Here is a 17537-nt window from a genome sequence, read left to right as displayed (position 1 = left end):
AAAAACCCCCACACAGCCAACACTGCCTCCACAACAACTAAATAAATAAATAAATAAATAAATAAATAAATAAATAAATAAATAAATAAATAAAGCTAAATCAACCAAACAAACAAAAGGAAAAATACAGCTTGGAGAGGGTGAAGGTCAAGGAAACCACTCCAACAAAGAGACAAAACCCATGGAGAATGGATCTGAGGGTACATAAAGTTTTTGCACACACTTTTTGTGCCCTGAAAGAAACCCTCAGCAGATCTGGACTGATTCTGGAGCACACTTCATTCCTAGGCATTAAAATTCCAGCCTGCGCTCTCCTGTTCATTCGCTGAAACATTCAGAGTTTCTTGTCCTGCACTGCCCCTTTCCAGAAGCACCAACACCCATCCATCCTCCTGCCCATCCTCACATGGAGACTCCCAGGCATCAGACAGGCAGCTCTTATCTGGAGCTGAATCAGGCATTTCTGCTGAGCCTGCAGTGTTCCCCAGCAGCCTGAAAACACAACCTGCGGGTCTGCACCTCGCCTTTGTGTTTGCCCAGCAGCCAGGGAGAGCCCAGACCCCCTGACAGACACAAACCCGTCCATCTGTCCCTGGGAGTGACACTGGCAGGCGTGGAGCAGCCTCTTGGGGACACAAAGGGGACACAGGAACCCTGCTTGGGACAGCCACGTCGTTTGATGGAAGCAAAGAAATGGAAGGATTACTGTGAATTTGGTTTGAATCAGTGGGAGGAAGGAAGGAAAGAAAGGAGGGAAGGGAAGGGAAGGGAAGGGAAGGGAAGGGAAGGGAAGGGAAGGGAAGGGAAGGGAAGGGAAGGGAAGGGAAGGGAAGGGAAGGGAAGGGAAGGGAAGGGAAGGGAAGGGAAGGGAAGGGAAGGGAAGGGAAGGGAAGGGAAGGGAAGGGAAGGGAAGGGAAGGGAAGGGAAGGGAAGGGAAGGGAAGGGAAGGGAAGGGAAGGGAAGGGAAGGGAAGGGAAGGGAAGGGAAGGGAAGGGAAGGGAAGGGAAGGGAAGGGAAGGGAAGGGAAGGGAAGGGAAGGGAAGGGAAGGGAAGGGAAGGGAAGGGAAGGGAAGGGAAGGGAAGGGAAGGGAAGGGAAGGGAAGGGAAGGGAAGGGAAGGGAAGGGAAGGGAAGGGAAGGGAAGGGAAGGGAAGGGAAGGGAAGGGAAGGGAAGGGAAGGGAAGGGAAGGGAAGGGAAGGGAAGGGAAGGGAAGGGAAGGCTGGCTATGACTGGTGTCCTCCTCCTCTGAGCAAATCCACCCGAGCGGTGCCTCTGAGCTCATGAACAGGACTTTCAGCTCACAGCACTGCCAGTTTCAGCTGAGTCATGTGAATTCTTCCCCAGCAGCTCCTGCCCACCCCAGGAATCTGGGCGTTCCAGCCTTCTAACAGATGTCTGGACTGGCACAAGATCCACTGGCTCTTTCTACAGCGCCTCAGAGGCAGGGAGAGTGTTAATCATGCAAGTGTTCAACATTAATGCTATCCAAATACTGGTACTCATCTCCCTGTCAAATTCTTTATTTCCCCTCTGACCTTCCTTTAGCCAGCCTAGTGCAGATCACTCTGGAAGCCTGCAAAGGCAGCATCCCAGATATGGCCATCCATCAGCTCACAGTGCCAGGGCTGAAAACACTTTAACTGTTCACTCAGGTTATTTCTGAAATCATTAACCCTAGAAGATTGTCACTAAAGTTCATCCAAACCTGATTTGGTTTGCCTCTCATGTTTGGTATAGATATTAATATATTAAGAGATCAGTTTTTGGAGGTTATGCAGTATTCTGAATTTCAAAAGAACAGATAAAACGTAAAGCCACTTGAGACAGGTAAAAGTCTGTTTTTCTATCTCTGATTACTCTGGGCTCCACAGTCTGAGATTTCTTTCATTCCAGAAATCATTGGAATACAGTGCTTAGTAGAGGTCATACATGAAATTGCTTAAGCAGGCTCTTATTGTCCTTCAAACTCCTAAAAACTCTTTTTCTCCTTAATTCCTTCACCTTCCACGGAAATCTTATGTCTCCATGTTTTTCCATGCAGTCTGGAGATTTCTCTATTGCATCAGTCTTAGGTCTCACACTAGTGAGCATCCAGCATACTTGAGGTATAGGCAGAGCAGCCACAATTCATTCCCAATTATTTCTTAGCAAGATGATCTAAACAAAATTAAGTAAAATTGTACTTTTCCTTTGTTACAGTATATTTCTTGCTTATGATTCTTCAAAACAGATGCCTTGCCAACTGTTTCTGGATCAGAAAACTCTACAAACCTTTGCCCAGTTCAAATAACTGTTTTCACACAAGACAAAAGGAACCACAACCACATTGTGGTTTTCAATAGTAAAATGTAATTAAATTGATGCTTGAACGAGAGCTAAAGTTAAAGCTGAACTTTACCAAAGCCCTGTTGGTGCCTTCAAATTTAAATTCAGGCTTGAAGTTCGTGGGCCAAAGCTTTGGCAAGTGTGAGCTGGCCACCAGTGACTTGGCAGAAGGTTTAGCTTTGCAATTGCAAGGAGAGAGCTCACCATTTAAGACAGATAATGATTGCAAAACTCAAGTTGTCCATAAGCAGCTAGTAGGTTTTCCTCTTCCCTGAAGTGTATAAAGATATATTAATACGATATATAAAGCAATTTAATTCTGGCAATTCCCCTGTGACAGGAGTGTCCAAACACCCATCATGCAGCAACTCAGTCATGGCACTACAGCTAATCCATCTTTAAATCAAGAGCCCCAGGTGTGTGCCAGTCCCTGGAACAGGCATGTACAAAGAGGAAACACTCCCTTTCTCAGCTGCATTCATAGGCCTTCATAATGGGATCAAAGGACAAGATCTTTAGATTTTTTTCAGCTCCAAAGTTCAGGGGAATCAAATAGAGCTCCAGCTCAAACCTATCCTACCCAAACCCCCAGCAGGGACTCTCAGCTGGAGGAGCAGCAGATGGGTGTGGGGTTTTGGTGGATAACACTGGAGGGACTTGGGAGCCCTCCAGGTTTACCAGCAGAACGTGCTGCTTCACGTCCCCAGTGCCTTTGCCTCCTTGCATGCCAACTATCTCAAACCTGCTTTGGAAACCTGAGCCTCTGTTGTGTGTAATCAGGTCAGGTTTCACTCACAGACCTCTGGTTTTTTTTACCACAGTGTGTTTTTAACAATAACCAAGGACTCAGACAAACTGCAGAAGTCAAGGTGATGGCCAGGCTTTCCTGTGGTGCTCATCCCTTGCAGCATCTCCTCTGCAGGCCAGGGCAGTGCCCACCCCTGCTGAGCTGAGCTGGGCTGCAGGACTCTCTCCTAACAGTGGAACCAGTGCAAAGCACAAGTAATTTCACTAGAGTAAGAACAGCACTAAAAACCAGAAATGAAATCAAGCAAAATGAAGATAGCAAGGGAAAAAGCAGCATCTAAAATGGATATACCCTGTCTTTATGCAATGCTAAGAAAAAGTGGGAAATAAATAGAGCACCGCCTGTAGTCTTGCTCTGCTGAGACCCAACATTTTAAAGCTTTAGTTAGAAAGATGCAGTAATTCCAGTGTTGTTTGGATTACAAGAGATGCAAAGTTTTGTGCACATTCTGATGTATTTCTGCACTTTGTATATATGGGAGATAAATTATGTGTGCAGCGACTAGTACAAATAAATGAACCAGAGCCAGAGCTCTTCTGGAGGGATTTCAAGGACAGCAGGCCAGGACTTACTTGGATTCTATTTCAAAACTTTCTGGAAAGAGAAACCTCTCTGCACATGAAAAAAGCTGGAATAGAGTAAAAGCAGAAGCATCTCGCTGCATCGGTTAGAGTCAACCTTTAATCCTTGCTTCCACTCTGTCAGAAATTTCTGAGACCTTCAAAAGGTCACTCACAAACATTTTGGGAAAATGATAAAGCTCCAGACCTTTGGAAAACAGAACATTTTCTCCAATACAGGGCAGTACCTGTTGAAGTTGCTGGGGTCCAGGATGACTGCTCAGGTGCTCTGCCATTCTCTGGAGGATGTAATCCTGCTCGGGCTGGCACTGCTGGAACGCGGCTCCCCCGTTCAGCCTCACGGGGTGGGGAGGGAATGCTGCTCTGGCAAAGGACAAGGTCAGGCTCCTGGGGCATCTGGCCTGGATATAAAGCTGAGGGGGAAAGGAAAATGACAAACACATCCATTAAACCAGGCAGGCGCAGCCGGAACATGTGCATTTGATCATCGTTGCCTGTAAATGCTTTTTGCCGATGAAGAGTTCAGAGCATTTGGAAAGTCACGGAAACATTTCCAGTTCACATAAAAAGGTAAACCAGAAATAGCATCTGCAGCCATCCATGGGGACACCGTGAAGTGAGATATGGGATGTACAGTGCCATAAAAATGTTCACTATTCAAAATCTTTAGGGAGAAGGGTAATCAAGGAAGCATCACAAAGTAACTCTATTTTTATGAATTCGAATCACTGCACTTTAAAAGCAGGCTTATTCCACTGAAAATACAGAAAACTGAAGTTATTTCAATGGGCTTTGGACTAGGTCCAGTTATCTAATGCAATCCACATCTTTGCTCTCAAGTAGCAGACTAGGCTAAAAATCTGGGGGCTAAAACTTGATGTCCTGACTATATGATCTTATGGACTAAATACCAAGGTCCAGGGCTTCAGCAAATCTGTTCTTGCAGGGACCAAGAGGTGCCTCTGACCTGTAGCTCAGCTCTACAGATCAATCTTAAAACCACACTCCAGCTGTGTGCTTTTTCTCCCCTGCCATCACTCAAACAAAGGCAAATTTGTGTGGCAAATATTAGTTTTAAGGCTGAACACATGATGCTCCCCTGCTTTCCACCATGTGAAATTCCAGGGCAAAAGAAGGATGCACAGCTAGTCATACAAATCTGTCTGTGCATGCAGGGCTGTTTCAGGCAGCTTGTCACATTCCCTGAAGGGTTTCAGATGCACAAAGGACAGATGAGGACATCTATAATCCTGCTGCCTTCATTCTCCTACAGTGTAGAATAACACTCTTTGCATCAAGAACTTAAAACTTCCAACACAGAAATCCATGGTAGCTCAGAAATGTCTACGTTTCTACATGAGCATCCATCCATCAAAATTATTTTTAAACTCAATTTGAGTGTCTTTGAGGTAGATCTAAATGGAAGCAGAAGTTTCTTATCAGATTTTAATTTCACAAGTGCAGCCAAGACTAGCAGAGAGGTTGAGACTCCATCTATCAGGATATCTGCCTGCTAATGCAGGGCACTCACATCTCCAGATCTGCTTATCTTCCTCTTGTCTGCACAAGCTGAAAGCTCTGCAAAAGCAGACTATCTCTCTTTGGTTTGTATGTGGGGTTATTTTAGTTAGGGATTCTAGTGAGTTCAGCCAGCCCCTAGTTCCAGTTTCATGCTTAGAAGGATCTCGCAGTTGCCTGCTCCTGGTGTTGATTTTGAGCTCCCAAGGATCTCCGATAGATGGACCACATTTGCCTCCCCCTCCTCTCACCCCTGGATCCAGCAACCTCATGATGAATTCTTAAATTAAACATTTGGGTCTCATGCCAAAGGAACAGTCCAAAAGTGGTTGTGAAAGTTTCCTGGATATTCAGTCCACTCCTCCTTTCACACCATTACACTTCAATGATGAGAAGCTGTTCTGAGTGCTATCTGCAGATACTGGAAGATTAAAGTGGATCCCAGAATGACATTAACATAAATTTTTCCTGATGGCTGAAACTATTGATCAAGTAATTCACTCCAAACAATCTCTGGGCAGCAACCCATTTGCTCATTCTTGATGGATCAAGAAAGACTAAATTATTTGTACAGTCTGATAAAAAAGCCTTTTTTATCTATGAAATCAAGAAGGAAAACCTATTTTGCCTTCACATTCAAACCATGATTGGAAAACCAATAACATCCAACATAATAACCCTCATTTCAATCTCATTTGGCCCTGTCAGGATGGAGTAGTGCTGAGGTCAGAGCAGGGGATCCATCAGGTACATTCAGACCTGAAATCCCATCATTGTATTAATTGTTCTCTATCCAAAAAGCATTTTCTCATAAAAACCAATTGGAAGGAACTCTTTATGTTGCACTTACTGCAAAATGAAATGCATCAATGAAAAGCCAAGAAAGGAAGGAGATGCATTCAATGAGTCCTAAAGATTCCTAGACTACAGGTTACCAAAAACAAAAGATTCCTATGTGCTTTAAGCTATTTGTGTAAAGATTGGAAAAAAAAAAAAGTGAGAGAGCTGTGCATGGCTTAGGCTGCTTGCTGTTATTAATGACCCCAAGGAAGTGCTGCAATAGTTCACAGAATTCTTGATGATGAGGAAAGGAGGTCAGAGATTTGTTGGCAGCATTTTCCTCCAGGTGTGTAGGGACTAAGTCAGAGGTCTGACATTAAGTTGGAAGAATGATATGGTAATAACTAGAACAAGGAAAAATGCCACATATGCATTATAGAAACATTTGTAAACTATTTGGAAATGACTTGTAGAGTGTCATTTGGTCTCCTGCAAACACAAACAGTGGCCACTGAGTGAATGCCCTCCAGAAATGCAAGACAGCAAGAGATTTTCAGTCTCATAGAAATACAACAGTATCTACCAGATCTATAAACATGTTTCTTACTAAAGGAGGTTACAGCCCTGATCAAGAAATCCAGATCCTATGTGAAGAGACTTTTGAACAGACTTTTGCCCATGTGGAACATCACTAAGTCAACAGGAATGAAAAATTCATCCACTTTCTATCAAAATTGTTCAAAATGGGTCACAAAGAGACTTTAAAATAAGAGGAGTGGTGACAGATTAATGTGGTAGGAGAAGAAGAGCTGGTTAAAACATAAAATGTGAGCCTTCTAATTGCTTGGGTGGTTTAATGGACACAGTTGTCATTTTAGCTGCTTGACACTTCATGCTGAAGAGATGTGTCAGATTCCCCCATGCTTACATGGCAATTTTCCCAAGGAGATTGTGAAAGTGAGAAGATAAGTTCTTTACAATTCAGGGATATCTCCTATTCAACTGCAGAGCGAGTATGAAGATAAGCAACATGCCAAGTATTGGAAATTACAATCCTGATATCTGAGAAAAGGTTTTCCTGCTTTCTTGTTTCGTTGCTCTTGCTTTTTCCTGTCATGCTGTCAGCTGTCATGTTGGTCCAAAAAACCTTAAAAATGAGAAAATCAAAACATACCTTCTCCCTTTCTGGTTGACTGACTTCAAAAAATGTTAATATCTTAGGGGAAAACATTTGCTGGATGAAATTTCCAAGTGGAGGCTTTAAAATTCTTGCAGAAAGAAAAAAAAAGTGTAGCTTTCTTTCTCTAAGACATGCTAGGATGTCACTGGCATCAGGAAAACTACTTTGATTTTCAACTGGTGTACATGAGAGATCCAAACTGAACCTCTTTATCCAAATACAGACACCACATCTCTCAGGTTTCTCCTTCTTCCCAGTCTGTGAGGGGCTGATAATCCTCAAGCCCCACAGGTATCCTGGGACTGTCCAGTTTTCCTGTGGCTGGAAAACCGCTGCTCACCACCTCCTGCATCCCCTGCTTGCTTTACATTTAAGAGCATCAGCACCAAAGCCAGCCACAGAGGCACCGAGGCCACAGACCCAGCCAAAGGTGTGAAACCCAGGCAGGAGGGATCAGCACAAACATCCACTGCAAGAACAGAGTTAACACAAATGGAATCATTTTTATTTCAGCCAAGGGCAGTGAAGGGGTGACTGAGTAAACTGGTGTAAAATCAACAGCATTTCCTAGAGTATTTTAGAATTGCAGGGCATTGATTTTTTTTATTCAAAGCTGACACTAATTTGGCTGTGTGGCAGTCTCTTATGACTGTCTAACACATTTTTAAGCTTATAAAAGAAAACAGCACATACTGCCAAAAACTCTGCTTATTTTAATAAAGACTAATACCAAAAAAGAGAAGTTTCACAGCCTCCCCTGATGAGTTGCTGTGAAGTCTGCAGGCAGACAGTAAATGCACAGCTTCAAGTGCCCAGTGGGAACCAAGGCACTTGTCATAATTTATATAAAAATCAGGAAAGGTTTAGGAATCTCATTTATATTGCAACAAGTATTGCAGGTGTCAAGGAGTCTCCAGTTCAGTGCCACTGGAAATCTCACACACTTACACAGAGAGAACTATGAAGTAAGTCTCTCCCTACATTTTTCTTTATTTTTTGGCCTTTGCAAGAGCTGAAAGTCAGGTTGCTGGGACACCAAGGACCTTGGTGCCCTGATGATGAGGTCTGAGTGACTCAGAGACTGCCAGAAGATGGGGACTGACAGCTCTTGTGATATCCCTGTGAGCTTCCCTCTATTTGGTGTTCCTCCTGGAAGCCTTGCTTTATTTACATTACAACATGAGAGTTTCGGCTGTCATTAAAGAGCAAAGGCTTGGTCCTGTTTGGACAACAACAACCCTGTGGCTCCAGAATCAAAAAGGCAGGACTAAAACACCTGATAGCTTTTGCTTAGTGAATTTTATGATTTTAAGGTGGTCCCAAGAAGCTTTACTTCGTGCTCCCTGCTGAAGGAAGCCCTTGGACACCACAGGGGAAATGAGATTTGATGCTCCTTGGAGGCACTGAGGAGGAAAGACCACAAACCCACCACAGAGGGGGGGAACATCAGCCTGAGCTGCCAGATAAAAACACCCTCAGGAAAGCCCATCCCCAGGATTTTTGGGTCTAGAAGCACTGCCAGAGGAATTGTTTTTCCCCAGGCGTTTCCTTTCTTGGGCAAATTACATCCAGGAGAAGAGGAGCATGAAATGGGAATGAAAGAAACCAAGCAGAAAGGAATTAACTGTACTCTAGGCACTTAGGTCAGAAAGGATTTGCCTGCAATGTTAGTTGAAGGACTTGGATCTCAGTTTTCTATGCCAAGTAGCCCATCCCTAGACTATCTTGGGCTCCATTCAGCAGTAACATAGGAGTCACTATTTCCTTCAGCTGAAAGGATATTTTCACCTGCTTGCACTAGGGGAGAATACAAGTTCTTGTCTACCAGAGCTACACGAAAAAGAACAGAAAAACAGATTTTGTAATAAAGTTGTTAAGATCAAAGCAAACCATCTTTCTCTGTAATTGGATTCACTCTTTTGGGCTTTTGATCTGAAGTATGACATTCAGAATTTAGCAGACAAACAAGTCATAAGTTAGTCAGGTTGCTGAGAACCAGAGTGAGGCTGAAATATTCTAACAGTTATCCTCTTTAAATTAATCAAACCCTGTGGCACGAGACCAATTTCTTCTACCCTGCACATACATATATTTCCCTCCCCAAAACCCATAAAGTGAAGCATTTAATATGACCTTTACTCATCCTGCTGGATGCTTATTCGTTGAAAAATGCTGGTAAGTAATGGATCCCAGAGAAGTAAATGTTTATGCTTGCCTAAACCTAGCCAAGGAAATTTTCTATGGTGGAAAAACTGTCTCACCATGTAGAGTGCCATAACCAGGAGGATATTAATAGAAATAAAAATATAAATGCCCAGTTGTTTGCAACTCTGGATTTAACTGTTAGGTTGCCAGAGCAGGGACAATTATTTCTCTAGAGACACAGAGCCAAACTAAGTGCCAAGGACAAAACCCTGCTTCAAAGGGACTGTTTCATAGAAGCCCAATTCTGTTTCTGCCCAGCCAAAACACACCAGGGTTTTTAATTCCAGTGTTTAGATACTTAAATAGCAACTCCTGCTCTCTGCTGTGCAACTAGAGCAAATGCATGCAACATTTTTAGCTTAAGGAGACATGCATGCTCCATGTTTGACTGTGACATTCACTGCTGGCAAGGTTTAAGGCCATCTCTCAGCCTGTGATTTCTGCTTGGGAAATGAGCAATAGGTGTGAGTTTGTATCTCAAGCACCCATTTCACCATCCTAAACACAACCAGGAGGTCTCAGAGCAGTAGTGCTTCCCATTACTGAAACTTGGCTCACCAGAACAATCCACTAGAGCCCCACGACAGAGTGGACAAAGCCTGGAACAAGAGAACACCGAATTTTCTCCTAAACAGATTTCAGCTTGCAGCAAAATTATACCAAAAGCATTGTTCCCCTTTGTGAGAGCAGTGCTGGGAGCTTCACTGCCTCCCCCCTCAGCAGAACATCTGGGGCTGCCCCGTTACCTGTGTGGGTTTCCCAGGACAGATCACCCCATTCCAGCAGGACACTGAGGCAGTGGGGAGTTTTCTGCTCTGCCTCTGAAGGTGTCTGGATACCCCATCATCCACGTCATGGAAGATGGACATTTTCATTGCCATTGCTTCCAAACCACTGGCCCAGTCTGCCAAAAACCACTTTCAGTCCAACCTGGAAGAGAAAATAAGGTGAAAAATTGCTTAGCTCAAAGCAAGGACTCGGCTTCTCAGTGTTTTGACAGAGTTGGAACTTGGAAGTTCTGTTGTCCAAGCAGAGTTTTGTTTTGCCTCTTCTATTTAGAAAAAGTGCCAGCCATGATGGTTCTCCCTCTCATTTCTTACTCTCAGGAGATATTTCCACAAAAATCAGACTTTTGGTTCTTTGAAGTGCACCCACACCACCATGTGTTGCTTGAAATCACCCAGCAATAAATTGGATGGTAGCAAAAGAAGAGGATGACTGAAAGTGTAGGAAAATACTGGATAATTATGAAATTTACTGAGGAAGATCGCAGCTGTTAATAAAAAAACACCTAGCTATTTGGGGAATTTTCTCATATCTTTTCAATTTCTATTTTAAGTGGTTCTGTCACTGCCATTTTTTTCTAGTCATTCTTCCTAAACCCTCATAAAACTTATAAAAGTTTTAAATTCTCAGAACTGGCTCTCATGCACATTGTAATATATCCCATAATTTTAAATTTTTTTTAGGAAAGAGAAATAACAGGAAGAAGCATTATCCTCATTGTGCATAGTTCTGCTCTCAAGATTTTTCAGTAGCTAAGTAAAAATATCTGTCCTGATATGAAAATACATCAAAGCAAGGAAACTGCAGATGTTCAGCAAAAAAAGCATGGAATGTTTTAATGTCTGCAGATGAAATTATTACAGGGTGTGAAGATTAACTTCCAAAGTAATCAAGAAAATAATTACTACAGGTCAAGCACTCTGAATGAATCCAGCAGCAATGTGTATAAAAGCAGATAGCATAAATAACAACGGGATTGTGCCGATCCAAAGGATTGTCATTTTTTCCATTTAGCCCAACTAATTTTAATTGGACTGTGCACATGAATTAGGGTTAGTAGGATTAGGCTGAAAGTTTATTATGGGCTTTAAAGGCTTTATTTTAACAATAATAAACAGAACGGCTTAGGAGAATAGGAGGGTTATTGTGACTGAGTTGGATGGGAAGTCCATCACCTTAAAAAAACCCAAACCCTGCAGCAACAACTACTTGCAGAATAAAAGTCTTTATTCCTTTAAAATGAAATTAAAGCCTAGAATCCTTTTCTGCCACCTTTTTGTCTAAGTATGAGTGTCATAAATACTTGAAGCAGTTTCCTTTAAAGGAGGCTCAAACCCTTGGAAATTTAAGGTGCCTTTCTGAGTCTTTTAAAATCTTTTCTTGCTGCACCACAGGAAGCTTTTCCCCGAAAGGCTTCTTGGCCTTGGCCTAGGAGGATCCAAAAGTTTGTGGGTTTTTTTCTTGAGTTTTATTTATAAAAGATGAGCTATTAAAAAAATGTAAACACTGTGCAGTAGCTCAAAACTCCTTTACAAATACTTTGTGATGGCACTTCTGGAGTTGCATATGAAAACACTGGGGAGGAGAACAAAGTCAGCTGCACTTCAAACCAAATGAAGGCACAGCCAGTACATCTTACATTTAATCAGCACTCTCAGTGTTTCCATCCAGCAGCAGACAGTTTTGGTGCTAATTTTATTCTGATCTCTAACATTCTCCTCTGAAAAGTCTCAAAGTCAGAATTAAAGTGGAAATGTTAATGAGCAGTGTCACTTCTTGTATAAGCCTCAAGGTTACCTTCCTTTGGTACACTGTGGGATAGGAGTGCAACTGAGTTTGCAATTACAGCTATGGCAATGTGGGGTTTTTTCTGTGTGAACACACAGGAACAAAGACTCTGCTCCTCAGGTTTGTCCACATGGAGCTAGGGAGGAGCCAGAAGGAGGTGCAGAGACAGCTCATCTCTGGATACCACACCACTATTCAGACACCCAATTTTCACTAGGTGTGGACTACCTCTGAGTGATATGGTATAAAGGTTACTTGAGTTACATTGTCTGAAGCCTGACAGTGCTCTGTTTGTAACCTCTTAAGAATGTGCTAACTCAACCTGTCCAAGGCAGCACACCTAACACACCTGCAGGGAACCCTGATGACTGCACTTTCTATATGAAAACATAATAAGGTGCTGGAAATCATTGTAATAATTAGTAACTTCTTCTAACATTCAAGTGTTGGCACAAGCTGCCAACAGAAGACATCTCACTGTATCACTGTTATCATTTCAACAAAACCATTTTCATCCAGCAGGATTATTCCTCTCTTTACCACCCAAGGTCTCTGTCCCCATGGATTTTCCTCTGCTGGAGTGATGCAAACCCTCACCCTGCCAAGTTCCCTTTGGTCAGGAGTCTCTTTAGGGTTGGGACTGGTTTATTTCCGCTCTCTCTTTCAGGAAATAACAGACTTCAACCCACTGTCTGCTTTTCTTTTTCCCATCATGAGCTGTTTGCAAATGTGTGCTTTGATGCAGAAACCAAGCACTAAAACAACACAGGCTAAACATAGCAAAGCCAACATTAGCAAGGGCCCATCTCTTGGCTAGGCTGGACTGCAATCCCATGGGAGTTGCTAGTCCATAGCCAGGGGTCAGTACTGGCCCCTGTGAGCTCTTCTGGGCACCACAAACCCACCAGATCACTGGGATTTCTTTGGCAGAAGCAATCCCTGAGATGAGGTAGAGTTGGCACAGGTAGGGGTGGAACAGGATGGAATCCACGCTGAGCTCCTGCCTGCAGGGACAAAATGACCAGAGGGACTTTGAGCAGTGGTGTGAGCTGGGACAGTTTGGGAGCCTTCAGCACCTTGCTCCTGCTGCTCCCCTCCCCCTGTGCCTCAGGGGGACAGAGGGGTCAAAGGGGGGCTGGTTTATGACTCAAAAGTGATGTGCCAGGTCTTCTTAAGAAGTGATGCACCAGTGTGTGCACATGGCTTGGTTCTGGCTGGAGCATCTCCTTTGGGCTCTCCAGGTCCTCCTGACTGACAGAGACCACAGCCTTCAGCCATCCCTCAGCTGGGTACAGCCAAATACTGCCTCCACTGCTTTGAAATAACTTTTTAAAAGCACTCTTTTCAAAACAAACAAACAAGCCCAGCAATAATATTGCAATAGATAATATGTGGGATTCAGCTTTGTCAATGGATAGACAACTACACTCCTTTGTGTGGAGTGCAATGTTTAGGTCTTCTGTTCTGCTTCACTGTTCTTTTTATGCTGGAATTAAACAAGACCCAACTGGCTTTATTATTTTTTTGTCTAACCAATCTGCTGATTAGTCTGATTAATTACACAATTACCCTTCAGCATGACTAATAGTTTTGTCATCACTGTACAGCTTGCTGTAATGTTTAATTTCTTCTTAAAGAATAACAGTAAAATTATTGTACTTCAGGGAATTAGTACTTAGCCATCCTTTAAAAACTAATAAAATGAAGCCTGAAGATGGAAAATTAATTAAAATGGTTGACAGGCTCTGTCTTAACTAGGCAAAGATATATTATTCCATATAGCAATGAGCAACAACAACAACAAAATAATAAACTGTCTGTGGTCCTACAAGTATGAAATCAGATGTAGCACATCTGGGTTCAATCCAGATAAAATAGAATCAAAATGATAATTGCTGGGGTGCAGGTGCTTACAAACATACAGGGTTTTTAAGCTGGCAAAGTACTAGCTTCAGAAGTTGATGTTTTCTTGGAAATACACAAATAATAAATAATTATTGCGATCATGTCATTAAGGGTTTGTTTGGGTTTGGGGTTTTGTTTGTTTGTTTGTTTTTGTAATAGGCTTAATACTGCACTGGTTTAATTTGCTCTGCAGAATTATTTAGGAAATCGTCTGACCATTTTTACTTTGAAAACCTTAGATCCTAAATGTGTTACAGTACTGAATTGCCTTTCAAACAGATAATGCTGCATATTTAGCAGGCTCATTGGCCTCAGATGTTGTGACTGTATTGAAGAGTTGCATTTTCTGCCATTCAAGGTATAATCAACCCTTTGCCAACGTGCATAGATATCACCTCTCTGAAACCATTCTGGTGGACAGTCCTACAGCCATTACTGGAGGAAATTTTCCAGTTTTTTCCACTCCACTGATCAAACATCTTTTCTCTAAGCTCCCCTCCCCAGTTCCATGTTGATTTTCTTGTTAATGTTCCCCATGACCAGCTTATAACCATTTCCCCAAGGGAGTACATGAAGAAGGTACAGCAAATTACCCCTATTCCTGTTCCAAAGGTCCATAAAGCATCTAAGGCAATTAAGACCTCCTCACTGAAATGCACAGAGACTGTGTTTTCTACTTAGAGGAGCAGTCAAGTGACTGCAATCACCATCAACCTTTCATGAAATACCCCCTGGTTGTTGGTCTAAACTGTACCAAAGAGGGCACAGATAAACTCTGTGCTTGCCAGAAGGAGTGATATTGGTCAGTCTCAGAGCAATGGAAATTTTCCTCAAGATAAAGCCAAACCTCAAGCCAAAGTTACTACAGTTCATGGACATCCTAACAACTATGGACCTTGTTTGAAGGAAGCTAAGGAGAGGTCATGATTCCTGGGACAGAGCCAGGTGGAATCCATCATTTCCCAAGCCAATGTCCAGAGTCGTGATCCCTGCAGGAATCCAGGACAAGGACTGGAATTACTCAGCATGTTACAGCTTCTGCCAAGGCAGAGATACAGAGCCCCATTCTGCTGTCACAGCTCAAGGGAATCCCTGTTGTGCTGAACAGGAATTTCACAGCTGATCTCAGAAACTGGGTCATGGCTTTGCTTCTCAGTGCATTTTCTATTTCTGTAGAATTGTTTTGCAGCTCCTGATATCTCATGTGTGACCCTCTCAACCTCTGAGGCCAGGTCCTGACCAGGTCCTCAGCAGCTGGCAGTGCTGCACCACCTAGGAGTTGTCTTCTGGGTGTTCTGATTACAAGGTGAAACCTTTCTCCAATGCAGATATCTGCCCAGGAATAAGTTATCATCACATTTTACTTGCTTATAAACAACCTTCATTAGTAAGAAGAAAAGGGTTTCAAAATTAATTGATGGTATGCACCAATGTAACACGCACCTCTGCTTGGAAATCCTGCTCTAGGATAGATCCCTCACCACTGCTAAAAACATCAAAACCTTTCACATCTAGCAGCAAACATTTCTGCTTCTCTCACTTACGTTTTTCTCCATCAGGGTCTGTGACACATTGCTCTGGGGGCTGGTCTGCCAGGGGTTTTCCTTGAACACGATGGCTCCTGAGTATCTGTCAAGGGTCAGGGTGAATTTCTTGGAAGTGCATCTTGCCATCCTGACAGACCCATTATAAATCTGAAAGCCATGGATAGGGAATCTAGGAGATTTAAACACAACACAGTCCTGTATAAAAGGCTTGGGCAAACTCCATGTCTTCTGACACCATAGAAAGACATTAACAAGTAGCCAAACCACCTTTTCTTTCCCAAAACTGGGATCTGAAAACTCATCATATGTGAAAGATGAAATTCTGCTGAACATCCTCTGAAGGATGAGACTCAAAAGCCAAAAACAATTTCTCATAATCTTGCCTAAAACTTGTAAGCTGGGGTAAAGAATTTCAAAGCCCCTGCCTTCAGCCACCCAGGAAATCATCACCACAAGAAGGAGCCAAAGGGCAGAGTGGGGCAGCACTGCTATCAGATCCCTTCTCAGGACAGATGGTTTCTCAGGAAAACATCAGCATGACTGGAAAAATGGCAGCAGTCAGACTTGCTGGAGGCAAGAGTCTCCTTGGAAGCAAGTACCAAAGGGACAGATATCAGGTGCTTTGCCATGCTCCTCCCCAAGAGTACATTGATTAATAACATGATTAGAGCTTATCTGAACTGCAAAGGAGTTTTTTGCAATTTCAATTTAAATAACACCAGTAATAACTGAGGATAGCTTTGAGTATTCTTGCTGTCCTAGAGAGATCCCATTCCTGTTGTCACTTATGGTCGAGTCGTGTACGTCCAGAGCTGTGTGCATGACATGTCTAATTACTACTGGTTATTACCTACTTTTTTACACCTCATAAAAGATTTAATAATTGTTAAGCCTCACCAAAAACATATATTAAAGTAAAATTTAGGCTTAGGGCAGCACAGTTTACTGTGAGGATGTGGGTAAGCACTGAGGTTGCTAGAGAGGAGGCTGTCTGCTGATAACAGAAAGTAACACATAGTTACCAAAAAAGAAAAAAGATGCTATAATGAAAAATGGTTTCTCCCTTTTCAAACTGGCTGTGTTTGCCCACAGCAGGAAGGGTGTCCTGGTGTGTGGGAGCTGAACTCTCACCTTGATGCTGCACCACTGAAGCACCACACAAGAGCCATTTGGCATAAGTCAGATTCTCTAATCCATTCTCCACTGACTAATAAACTAAAAAGAAAACTAAATCAAACACATTCAGTCAAGAATTCTCTCAAGCTGTTGGCCTAAAAACTAAGTTTATTTGGATGCTTATTATTTCTGGCCTGAACAATAATTTAAGCACCTGGTATAAATTACTCATTGGTAGCCGCACTAATTCCTGGGGCTTTTCTTCTACCTTAAGCTAACGCCAAGAAGAAACGGCAGAAGAATAACTCACTTGTTTCTGGGCAGTGTTCTGTGTTCTCCATTTGCCCCTTTTCCCCAGTAGCTGTTTTGGCCTCCCTGGGAGCCAAAGTTGCTGCTTTCTCCAACAAAAATGGAACGTGTAACCTCCAAGCTGGAGCCGTCGTCTGTCAGGGAAGTCCCATCACTACAAGCAGAGAAACACCACGTAAATATGCAGCACAGCACACCAATTAATTAACACTTCTAATTACACCACAGACATGGTAGAATCTGTGTCCTTAATCTGGAGAAAGGTGCATGCACCACTGTAACAGCCTGCTCTAAAATATGGCAAGTCAGTGACAAGCTTGTGCTTGAGCATCAGGACCTCCTGCCCAGGAGGAAATGTTCAGCAATTATTATGGATTCCCCAGGCGTGCTGGGACAAAGAGAGTGAAAGGCTAAATTGCCCCTTGTATTTATGGCTGCCCAGGGAAGGCTTGATGCGGTCCAGAGGGGAAATGTGAGCTTTTCTCCTTACACAAATTAGCAAGGGAGTGTCTCAGTTTCCATTCTTGAGCAGGTTACACTGGGGGAAAAAATGGGAAGAAGACACATTTTAAGAAATTACCTTGCCAGAGTGAGTCCAATTCCATTGTCTGAAAACCTGGGACAGAGGAAACACAATGGTGTAAATGATGAGGAATGTCTGCAGTGAATTTGCCTGTTGTGGGGGGAAT

At 42.9% G+C, this 17537-nt stretch overlaps 1 protein-coding gene and 1 pseudogene across 1 annotated transcript in view; both read right to left on the bottom strand.

The window, feature by feature from the left end:
* The window catches only part of CEMIP (cell migration inducing hyaluronidase 1), a 104279-nt gene that overhangs the window by 75303 nt on the left and 11439 nt on the right, over positions 1-17537 (bottom strand). The gene's annotated exons all lie outside the window — the stretch shown is intronic.
* The window catches only part of LOC134558748 (inactive cell surface hyaluronidase CEMIP2-like), a 44621-nt pseudogene that overhangs the window by 17263 nt on the left and 9821 nt on the right, over positions 1-17537 (bottom strand).

Source organism: Prinia subflava, chromosome 15 (assembly GCF_021018805.1).
Source record: "Prinia subflava isolate CZ2003 ecotype Zambia chromosome 15, Cam_Psub_1.2, whole genome shotgun sequence".
Lineage (NCBI taxonomy): Eukaryota > Metazoa > Chordata > Aves > Passeriformes > Cisticolidae > Prinia > Prinia subflava.
This window is presented reverse-complemented; position numbering and strand designations above follow the sequence as displayed.